This window comes from Ambystoma mexicanum, chromosome 5q (genome assembly GCF_040938575.1).
Source record: "Ambystoma mexicanum isolate Mex_15411 chromosome 5q, UKY_AmexF1_1, whole genome shotgun sequence".
Lineage (NCBI taxonomy): Eukaryota > Metazoa > Chordata > Amphibia > Caudata > Ambystomatidae > Ambystoma > Ambystoma mexicanum.
In genome coordinates, this window is record NC_090933.1 from 1,056,918,833 (window position 1) to 1,056,931,225 (window position 12,393).

Below are 12,393 nucleotides of genomic sequence, written 5' to 3' on the forward strand. Positions count from 1 at the left end.
CATCTTGGACTTAAGAGGCTTGAACAAGCTCCTCAGGAAGGACAAGTTTGAGATGGTTACTCTTTCCCAGATCCTTCAGGCCCTTCAACTCCAGGATTGGTTGGTGTCATTGGACCTCCAGGATGCTTATTTTCATGTGCCAATTCATCTCAAGCACAGAAAATACCTTAGGTTTGTAGTTGGCGACTCACTATCACTTTCGAGTCCTGCCGTTCGGATTGACCTCGGTCCCGAGGGTCTTCACCAAATTTTTTTTTAAAACTGTTTTAGTGGTCACGTATAGGCTATTAGCACCACAGCACATCTGTTCAACTGTTACAGCAAGAGTAAAATATCCGTTACATTACACATAGCAATATTATGTCGACAAGTCAGCATCAGTAATCATATTACATAGGTAGACTCTGAACGGGCCCCAAATGTCCTTGGGTCTGCATGCCGAGGGTCGGGTCAAAACAAACTGTTCCTCTGATTCGTTGACATGTGTCAATTCTTGTAGGAATTGGTTCATGGTGGGCGGAAGAGAACTTTTCCATTTCTGTAAAATACATTTTTTGGCAATAGCGCATGAAATGTTAAATAATCTTCTAATTTTTTCTGACTGCTTGCCAATCTCCCCAAACAAGTACTTCTGGGGAGTCAAATCGGGGGGCACCTCAGTGATTTCTTCCAGCAGCTCAGCCACCGCCCTCCAGAATCCCCTCAATCCTGGACAGTCCCAGTACATGTGAAAGGATCCAGCTTGAGGAGCATTACATTTAGGACAAGCGTCAGAGGTGTCTGGTGCAAACCTTGCGATTTTGACCGGTGTATAATGTAGCCTGTTAAGGATTTTAAATTGGATCACCCTCAGGCCAGCATTAAGCGAGACCTTCTTGGATAACGCACAATAACTGGCCCATTTCTTTTCTTCAATGGGCCCCTGTAAATCAGCTTCCCACTGCTCCTTTATCTGATTCAATGTTGGGGTATGAGCTTGAACAGCTGTATATAACCTAGAAATCCCCAGGCCGTTTTTAGATGTTAGTGTCATGATGCCTACCCCCGGAGCACCAGGCCAGGCCCAGCACCCCCGGAAGCAGGCATCATGCCCTCGGGTAAAAGCCCAGCGGCCCCTTATAGGGGCTCTTTGGAATCAGTCCTGGCGCCTTTGGCACCAGGCTCATGTTGGACATCAGTCCTGGCGCCATAGGCGCCAGGCTCATAAAGGGAGGTGTTTTGTGCACTTACCTGATGCAGACCATGCTGCATGCTTCAGGCCTCCCTGAGACCTGAAAGGGACTATTTTTTCATAGGGACTATTTTTTCACTCGGGAGTGGCCAGGGAAGGATACATACCTAGTTGGGGAAGGATACATACCTGGGACGACTTTGGAGGCTATTTAAGCCACGCCCAGACAGCAGCTCATGCTTCGCGTTGTTCTGCTTCCTGCAGCTTAACGCTCACCGTGTCTGCTCCTGCTCCTGGACTCCAGCCACGCCCGCCTCGAACCTGGAAGACCTGCAAGGAAGGAAGAGAAGAGAAAGGTGAAAACCAAGGACTATTTCAAACTTCTTACCTGCATCCGGAATCTTCTCGCCAGCATCCCTGAAGAAAGACTTCCATTTAAAAGCATCGCGTTGCTCGCTGCAGCGCCACGCTTCACTCACCTATCCTCGAGACATCTCCCGGCTCCATCGCGGCTGTCTGCATCGGACGCCACATCTCTGCACCTAGGGGAGAGAGGAAGAAACAAAAGGTGAGCAGAAGGAACACAGAAGGAAAGCCTGATTAACAGCCATAATACTTACCGGCTTTTCTTCCACATTTTGGGTCGGCGCCGCCCCGTTGGCAGGTACCGTACCCCGGCCCCTATGGGGAAAGGACAAGAGACATTTCTGGGGAATGATGAGGACATTTAGAGGGATCGTCCTCATCACTACTCACCTCGGCAGTTTAACCCCTCGACGCAGCGCCTTCATTCTGCACCTGAAATAAAGGATAGATCACAGGTTAGAAAGACAACATAAAGGGGGCCTCACTTGAACTTTGAACTTTCATACTTACGGCCCATCGCTCAGGAAAGTCAAGTGGATTTTGCCAGCGCCATTCTGAAAACCAGTGAAGTAACTGGACGAACGCGCGCCCCTGCACCAGAAGCAGGATGGAGAGTTCATCCTTCCAAACCATAAGGTGAGCTTAAACCGGGGTTTGGAGGAAGTTAGAGAGGAACGAAGGGGGAAAGGGGGGAGCTAGCACACTATTCTGCAGACTGTTAATCTCCTTTCTCATCTGCAGAAGGATATTCCTACGGGCCAGGCAAGCACAATTTGGAGGTCCTGTCCAATCGGTGTTCCGGGTCCTGCGCATCACGCTAGAAGAGGCCACAGCAATCCAGACTAGACCAGCGCCCCCGTGGGAACCAGGTGAGCGTTACAGTTAGTAACTGCACACATGGATGAGGTGGGGGTTCATCCGGGAAGAGAGGCCACCTCTTCTGGAATGCAGATCTCATACGGTAATATTGCAACGTTTTCAGGGGTCCACCCCCCAGTGCCCTCAGAAAGAGACCCAGGTCCACAAAAACACCATTAACAAACATGTCACCCAGCTTTCCCCGTTAGGGTCCCAGGACTCCTGTATGTTGGCGTCATGCGTGGGCGGTATACCTGGGAAGTCCCAAAGCGGTACCTCTGGATTGTAGGGGACCTCCAATCCCAGCCTCTTGAATATAGCCATCCATGCCCTGACTGTACAGCTAACCGGATTATATGTACATGTGTCTTTATACTTTGGATCAAAAATAACTGATTGTATATTCGTGGGATGTGTGGTATGTTCCTCTATCCATGCATGGGGTGTACTGTTTTCGTCATTATACCAATATTTCGCAAATTGGGCTTGGGAGACCTAATAGTAAAGCTCGAAATCGGGAGCCACTATGCCTCCAGAGGAATAGGGTTCTGTCATTTTCTCCCAGCTAAGCCTAGCTGTCTTACCGTTCCAGAGAAATGTTACCACCATGGATCTGAGCTTGGAGAAGGAGGCCCTGCCCAGCCATATAGGAATATTGACAAATAAGTATAAAGGTTTAGGGAGGACCACCATTTTAAGAATGGCAACACGGCCGGCTAAGGAAATTGGGAGCTGTCCCAAAATCTGAAGCTTGGCGCCTAAGGCCTGCAGGGAGCCCTCATGGTTATCTGCATAGTGTGTGATCTTGTTCCTGGAGACCAGTATTCCCAGGTATCTAATGTGGTCTTCGGACCACTTGAGTCCGCCCGTGTCTGTAGGGCATCGGGTGGCAGGTGTTAGAGGGAATATTTCCGATTTGGACATAATTATAGTATACCCAGAATAGTCTGCAAACCCCTGGATCTCTGTCATGATGGGTGTTATATTTACCTCAGGCTCCCTGATATATAGCAATGTGTCATCCGCGTAAAGCGAGATTAGTTGGGTGGAGCCCTTCATTGTGATCCCTTTGTCTAAGTGTCTAAGACGGACAGCGGCCGCCATAGGTTCAATGGTCAATGCGACTAGTAGGGGCGAAAAAGGACACCCCTGTCTGGTCCCCCTCTCAAGGAGGAACATCTCGGAAATGGCTTTATTGGTCAGGACACGAGCCCCAGGTTCCATATATAGGAGTTTTATGTATCGTATGAAGGTGGCGTATGAAGGTGGGACCCACCCCAAACGCCTCAAGCACCGAAAGGAGATAGACTCACGAGACCGAATAAAACGCTTTCTCGGCGTCAAGGGATATGGCCACTGCGCTCCTCGCAGGGTCGATCTGTGCCATAATACCAAAGAGTCGTCTGAGGTTTAGGGCTGTAGATTGAGTAGGGACAAACCTGTTCTGGTCGGGATGAACTAGGGTTGGGATTGCTGGCAGAAGGCGATTTGCCAGGACCTTTGCAAAAATTTTAGCATCCGTGTTGATGAGTGACAAGGGCCTGTAGGACGAAACGTGCTGTGGTGGTCACCTGGGCTTATGGAGTACCATTATTATGGCCTCTCTCATAGTTGAGGGCAACCTGCCGGATTCGAGCGCCTCCTCCCACACTTGCAATAGTATCGGCACGAGTTCCTCACGGAACTCCTTGTAAAATTCAGCGCCCAACCCGTCCTACCCCGATGCCCTGCCTGTTGACAGATCCTTGATTGCTTCCACAATCTCTTCCGTCGTTACCGGCTGATCCATCGCGAGGCGCACTTCGTCAGGGAGCCTAGGGAGGGAGAGAGCTTCAAGATAGGTCTTGATTTCTGCAGATGTTTTCTTATCTTGGTTTGAATATAACCGCTTATAAAATTCCATAAATTCCCCTTTAATGTCCTCATCCCCAAGGAGAACCCTTCCCTGTTGCGTGCGTATACTTGTGATCTGTGTGGGCTGTTTATCGTGTTTAAGTAGGTTGGAGAGCGCCCTGCCAGCCTTGTTGCCCTCCCCGTACCTGCGCGCCTGAATCGGGGCCGCCACATATCGGACCTCCCTCAGTGCAAGCTTGTCAAACTCCTGGAGATGTGTGTATATCAGCTAGTACTGTCTTGTCTTGCGTATTTGAATGTTTTTTCGAGTGCATCTAACTTTCCTTCAACAGACGACAGTTCGGACCTCACAGCCTTTAACATACCCGCAGTTCTGGACATCAACAAACCCCTCATCTAAACCTTGAATGATTCCCACACTGTTGAGAATCTGTCAACCGATCTGATATTATTGGACAGAAACTCCGAAATTTCAGCATGGAGTGACTCCACTACCCCGGGGTCACACAATATTCCACCAGACATCCTCCACCTCCTGAAGGGACGTTGGGTGTTCCGGAATAGTAGTTCCAACAATAGTGGGGAATGATCTGAAAGAGTGCGGGGCAGGATTTCACATCGCTCAACCGAGGGCGTCATGGGCGTTGGAGACCAACCAGTAATCAATCCTGGACTCGGAATCATGCACCGAGGAATAAAACGTGTATCTCCTACTGCCCATGTATCAACCAGTGAGAGCTGTGCAATGACATGTGTAAGATTCAGTGCTGTCCTGCTTGGGGGTCTCACCACCGTAGAGGATCTATCAAGAACTGGGTCAATGGTCAAGTTGAAGTCCCCACCCCACAAGACACTCGAAACATCCAGTGATATAACCATCTGATATATATCCAAGTAGAAAGCCGGGTCATCGATGTTGGGGCTGTATGTATTGACCAGGAGAAGCTGTTGGTTAGCCACCTCCCCCCAAACCATGACCAATCTCCCTTGGGGATCGACCTTGTGACCTCCAACCCAGAACCCAAGGCCTGGGTGAATAAGGGTGAGAACCCCTCTGGACTGAGATGAATAGTCCGTGTGGAATCTCAGGGCACCCCACCCGGGCAGAATGTGAGAGTTACCCGTCCCCACTGCATGGGTCTCCTGCAACATCAGTATTTGGGGATTATGCCTGGAAACGTAATTGGAGATCTTCCTAACCATAACTAGATTGTTCAAACCCCGCACATTCCACGTCAATAGTTTAACCTTTAGCCCATGACAGGGGACCTGCGATGGAGAATCGGCCATTGTCAAATCTGATGAGTTCACAGTATTCGTGCCATACAATCAGTGCCAGCCCAAACGTGACCAAAACTTTACTTTCCAACCAACAGGTCGTCCCAACCCACCCTCCACTTGGAGGTAGCTCCGAAAGGTAGCCAAAATGCACAACAAAGTGCCACCATAAATCCATCCAACAACTGAACGCAACAGCCCCTTCATCCTGTCCTACCCGCCCCCCCCCCACATATCACCCCCAACTTGACGATGTACCCCAACAAACTTATGGAACATTCCACAGGTAGCCATGTTTCTTCGCATGGCCGCCGATCAGGTCCAACAACTCCACCAACCAAAGTGCCTGGTGTACCTTAACCAGTTACCCATCTGGGCCACAGGCCCAACCAGGGTCGACACACAAGTGTTTCTCATTCCACGGGTGTGGGTCTGTTGGTTTGTGCTGGTCTGCCCCCTCTGGGAGGAAGGGGTATGGAAGTTTCAATATAATGCATGGCCTCCGCTGGGGACTCGAAGAAATGGGCCCTGCCCGCATGTTGAAGCCTCATTTTCGCCGGGAACATTAAAGCGTATGGAATCTGGCACTCTCATAGGACCTTCTGCTTGCTTGAACTCAAGAGGAGAAATCGGGATAGAAATGTATGCGACTTTCCTCATAGTGAAGGGTGCCCGCCTCTCTCGCTTTTCGTAGGATTGTGTCTCTGTCTCTATAGTTGAGGAGACGAGCAATTCCAGTGCGTGGTGGCGTGCCTGGTTTAGGTGCAGGAGCCAGCGTACGATATGCTCGCTCCACCAGAAATTGTTCAGAGAAAGCCTCCGGTCCGAACAGGGTTTTAAGCAGTGTCTCAAGATGTTTCTCCATTTGGCCCTTTCCAAATGATTCCGCTACGCCCACGACACGGATGTTATTGCGCCTGGAGCGCGATTCTAGGTCCTCGCACTTGTTCTGTATCTTCGTCATGCTTTCCTTAATTTGGATGATATCACGGCTGTGGTGCGAGATGGTATCTTCATTAGTGCTAATGCGGGTTTCGGTTTCCGTTATGCGTAAGCTTTCCTTCTCCACTCTAGCCTTTAAGGAGCCGATGGTAGAGACTATGTCATCCAATTTTGTATTTGAGCGAAACCCATTTTGGACTATAGCAGTTAGGTTGTCCAAATTCTCATTGGATTCAGCGGCAGGGTTCTCGGTGTCGGTCGCGTGGGCGTCAGCCGACGCAGCCTGACCCTGACCACCCGTGTAGGCGTCCATGGGGCCCTTCCTCAGCTTCCCCGGAGTTTTGGAGCCTTTTGCTGGCCTCTGTGGTTCCCCCATGATGAATGGCGTTCCAGGTGGTGCAGTATACTCTCTGCTAAAATTTCTTTTGTTATGCGGTCGCGGCTTGCTGTGGAAACAGTGTTCCAGTTCTTAATGGGAGCCGAATAGGGGCCCGGAGGCGTTATGGGCGACTAAGCAATAGAGATCCCAGCCACAGCCCAGCCTCCGAATGGGGACTCCCTCTCCACCCAGCCTCGCCTCCTTACCGGTCGACAGCGCGGGCAGTACCGCCGCAGAGTTCCTCAGGCCGCTTACTGCGAATCCAACGGATGCCTCGCCCCGCACCGCACTATAGGGTTCATAGGGAGTTCTCTGGGGCTCAGCAACTGCGCCAACCACTACCGGGGCTGGGTCGGGCCGCGGGCAGGTACGCACCAGAGAGCCATCCGCGCCGCGGTAGCCCAGAGGCCGTAACGTGACACCAGAAGAGTGTCGGGGCCAAGCCGGCACCAAGCTCCTCCCACCTGGAGCCGAGCTGTTTCAGCCGCGCCACGGCTCTGTAGTAGATTGCTCTGGAGCTCGCCTCCGGATTTCTGTCCCTCTGTGCACCGGTCAATCTGAATCGCGCCTTATCTCTGGCGTCCCTGGACCTCGAGCCTCAGGATTTCGTCTGGTCACCCACGGACGGCAGGGCAAGCCCCCCCAGATCGTCCGAGCTGAAACAGGCAGTGATGCACGGATAAACTAGCTCAGGATTTTTCGGTGGAGCGGGAGCTCTTAGATCAGGCGGCCATTTCCAAAGTGCGCAACAGCGCAAACCGTCCCCCCTGAGGGTTTTTTTTTTTAATTTCTTTTATTGATTTTATGCAAACAAAAACAACAAACCAAACAAGCAGCATAATCATAATAGTTCAATTACACATCAAGTTATCGTAATCACTGCTCCCATTATCCCTCCCTTCCCCCGTGAGCCTATTTGTCAATCCCTTTCAATGTTTGGCACATGCGGCCGGGTTTCGTTCTCTTCTGAGTCTGTTGGATCTGATATTACGCCAAACAATTCTGTTATTAGCGTTTTCCAAGCCAACAGGGTGCCCGCCTCCTCTTCATCAGCCCGGCTACTCACTTCTTGCCATGCCACCGTTTCAGCCTCCACCCATTTCTGCAAGTCCTTCCACCATACATCCACCTTAGGTTTGTGGCATTTCTTCCACCCCATGGCGATCCTACGTTTCGCAAGCACATACGCCAGATTTCTCAGTTTCTCAATATGCTTGAGTTTCTGTGGCCTAGGGAACCCGCCCAGTAAGCAGGCCCAGGCCGTGTCTGTGACCAGAGTAACCCCTTTATCAGCCAGTTTCTGCGCCACTTCTCCCCAGTAGCACCTAATAATGGGGAACGACCAAAACATATGTGTCATGTCAGCGTTTTCCAGGTTACATTTAGGACACACTTGTATTCCAGCGTTTCGGAGCTTGGATATCCTCAAGGGGGTCATGTATGCCCTATGCGTTACATACAGCTGTATTTGTTTTAATCTGGCATTTCTAGACACTTTTTTGTGGTAACCCAGGACACGCTCCCATACCCCGTCCTCCATAGGGGCCCCCACTTCCTCCTCCCAGTCCAGTGCCAGATGTGTCAAATCTTTCCCCGCCTTAGCCATCACCATCTCATACAGTCTCGAGATCTCATGACCTCCTTCGGATATATCATATATTGTTTCCAAAACTGCGTCTGGTTCTTCTATCAAGACTGTCTCTGGCCAGGTGTTCCTAATCATACGCACCAATCTAATGTACGTGACATATTGGCCCGTGTGTAGCCCCGCCTCTTCGTTGAGTTCTATAAACTCCTTAATGGATCCCTCTTGCCAAACATCGCCTAGCATTGCCAGCCCCACTGATTCCCAGTAGGTCCTAACAATCACCCTCAGCTGATCATCCCCTCCTGTCAAAGCAACCAGCGGTATCCGCGGGAGGCACGGGCATGGGACTTCCATCAAACGACAAGCCCTACGCCAGATTTTCCATCCAAGCCTCAACATCGCAGGACGCCCCCTCATTTCAGTTTCGGACAGCCAAATCATTTCCTTCAAATAAAACGGGGCGCAGTCCTGTCCAAGCACCCTGTGCTCAGGGGTCACTTCATCAGAAAGCCACTTGGCCACATACTGTAACTGTCCCGTCAAATAATAAACCTCAAAATGAGGCAGTCTGATACCTCCTTTTTCATAAAAGTTCTGCAGTTTCCAAAACGCCACTCTATTTCGGGTACCGTGCCACAGGAAATCCCTACACATGCTGTTCAATTTACTGAAAAACTTATTGGGTATTATGTATGGGATATTACTAAAGTAATGCAGGAGCCTGGGCAGAACTACCATCTTACGCATGCCCCCCCCCCCCGCCCCATCATCGCCAAGGGCAATCTTGCCCAGAACTGCATGCTGTTCCTAATTTTCTCGACGGCTACTTCCGTATTGTGTCTATGTTCTTCTTGCACCGTGTGATATACATCTACGCCCAAATAGCGAAAAGAGCTAGTTACCCATGGTACCGGTAGCACCGGTAGTCCTTCTACAGGGACCCCCTTATAGCTAACTAGCGGGAATATGACAGACTTTTGGGGGTTCACCGAGATGCCCGACAACTCTGCATACCTTTCCATCACTTCAAGTATGTATAAGAGATTTTCTTCTGGGTATTGCAAGTACAGTAACAAATCGTCCGCGTACAAGGATATCAAATGTCGTTCCCCTCCTACCTCAATGCCAATCGCATCATACTGTGCCCTAAGGCATATTGCCAGAGGCTCCAGGGCCAAGATGTAATGCATCGGGGACCAGGGGCACCCTTGTCTGGTGCCTCTGCCAAGTTGCCATCTTTCGGATATCACCCCTCCAGTTGGGACCCTGGCAAGCGGCTCACTATACAACATCTTGGCCCACCTGGTATAGCCCGGCCCCATTCCATACCCTTCCAAAGCAGCCAATAGCCATGACCACTTGACTGAGTCAAAAGCTTTAACTGCATCTAGAGACACTATCGCCATCTCACCCTCGTTCTTACTACCCCATTCGACCACCCGGTGAAGTCGCCTGTGGTTATGTGTTATGTTTCTGCTTGGGACATAACCCGTTTGATCAGGATGTATGAGTCTACCAATCACTTTCTGTAATCGATTTGCTAGGACAGCCGTGAGAATCTTGCTGTCCTGATTTAGCATCGACAGAGGCCTGTAGGAACCACATCTATGCTCCGGTTTATTGGGCTTGGGCAGCGGTATTATGATCGCCTCTCTAAGTGTCTCAGGCAACCCTCCTATCTCAAACGCTTCATTAAGCATGTCCAACATTGAGGGGAGGATTTCCTCTCTGTATACTTTATAGAATTTGCTGGGAAACCCATCTGCTCCTGGGGTCTTAAAGGTAGGCAACTGCTTCACGACCTCTTCTAACTCCTCCAACGTGATTGGCTCATCTAACTCCTCCCTCTCTTCTTCACTTATCTTGGGCAGCCCTATGTCGTCTAACGTTTCGATTATCTTGCGCTGGTCACCCCTCTCATCATCTCCGTACAGCACTCTGTAATATTGCACACATTCTTTGTTAACCCCCTCTTGCGTGGCCACCTCATCTCCGTCCTCCCTAATAATGGTCCTAATCGGAGGCCTAGGGGTCTCGCTTTTGTATAGCCAGGCCAAAAGGCAGCCTGTCTTGTCTCCCCCCGCGTGCTGCCTCTCAACATATTTCCTATAATTGAGGTTGCAGAGTCTTTCCCAATGCCCTGCACATTGTTGCTGAAGTCGAAGCACCAGCTACGTCACCGCTCTTCAATACTGTTTCTAGCTCAGTTTCCGCCCTCTGCAGGTCAGCCAAGACCCCACCCTTTAACCCTCTTGACTTAGCAATGGCCGCCCCCCTCATCACCACCTTAAAAGCTTCCCATAATGTGCCCGCAGAATCAACACTCCCAGTATTCTCTTCAAAGAAGTTAGTGATCTCTTCCCTTATATCTTCTCTAAAGACTGGATCTTTGAGCGCCTCCGCTCGGAGGCGCCATGTAGGGATCTTCGCCCTTGGGGGGCAATATTGCCATCCGAGGATCAGGGGCTAATGATCCGAGAGGACCCTGGCCTTATATTCAATTTGAGTAATCTCAGATATCACATCTGCTGTAGCGAAGACGTAATCGAGCCTTGTATGCAGATGGTGCGGGGCTGAATAGTGCGAGTATTGCCTCTCTGCGGAGTGTTTCATCCTCCACGCATCTGTAAAGCCAAAATCAGTTAGCAGCGTCTGCAACGCTCTCGCCGCTGGGCTAGGCTTACCCACCCTGCCATCAGATCTGTCCACCACAGGATCTAACACACAATTAAATTCCCCACCTCAGATCACTGCGCTCCCTATACACGTACTAAGATTGGTACACAGGGCTCTGAAATATGCTGCTGTGTTTTGGTTGGGGGCATACATGTTTACTATGCATACCTGACTGCTCTCCACAAGCCCTCGCAATATAGCCATCCTTCCATCAGTTTCAACTACCTCTTGTATCGATTTGAACGGGACATACGGTGCCACCCAGATTAACACCCCCCGGGCATATGCAGAGTATGGCGAGCCCACTACGGTCCCTTTCCACTTTCTCTTAACCAGGTTCAACTTTTCTCGTGTCAAGTACGTCTCCTGTAGTAATGCGATATCTATTTTCTGCCTTTTCAGATGCATCATGATTTTATTTCTTTTCAGATAGCTGTTAAGGCCCCTGACGTTCCACGTTATTATCCTGAGGTCCCCCATAGGTCGTTAATAAACACCCTCCCGATCCTCCGCCGATTACGCCCCTTCATGCACCGCAAGTACAACATGCTGATTCCTCCAAATAGGCTCAAAACAAAACTTAAACTCCCCATAACCACACACACACACACACACACACACTCAACTTCCCATCCCCCCACCTTCTTCCTACCCACCCCTTCCCCAACAATACCCTCCCCAACCATTGCCCAGCTCCATTCCTGGATCTCAGGCACCCCCACATCTAGCCCTGCCTAGCGAAGCTTCTACTCAGGGCTCAGTAGGGTAAAGCGGCCCTAATGGCCGCTGAAACTAATAATCTATTGGGGTAGGTCGTCCACGTTCTGTTGCTCCTTTTAAAAAAAACATTACAGTTGCCAAACCGTTACCAATTACAGTTACACTCACTATACTCCAGTCCAAATCGAGCACCAGGCTCAGATTGTGTACAAAGTTCCGTTAGTTACAGTTTCTTTATACCATCAGGGTGGTCCTCCTTACGAAGTCTTCATTCGGTTTGATCCTGCCGGTCACGATCCGCTTGTTCCGGGCAGCCCTGCAGGTCCAGCCATGTGACAACATCCTCAGGGGTGTCAAAAAATAGCGCTTTGTTCTTATGTAGCACTTTTAATCTTTTAATCGTGCCGGATACAGCAGCATATATTTGACTCCCGCCGCCCTCAGCCTTCTTTTGACGGCGACGTAACTATACCTCTGCCTTTGCACCAGTATCGTGTAGTCCGGGTATGCTGTGATGTTGGTGGATGCTCTCTCTATCGTGCCACCCTTGCGAAAACATTC

The 12,393-nt window shown here is 50.3% G+C and overlaps 1 protein-coding gene across 2 annotated transcripts in view; it reads left to right on the forward strand.

Annotated features, from left to right (window-relative positions):
- MTBP (MDM2 binding protein) overlaps positions 1–12,393 on the forward strand; it is a 701,292-nt gene that overhangs the window by 61,304 nt on the left and 627,595 nt on the right. The gene's annotated exons all lie outside the window — the stretch shown is intronic.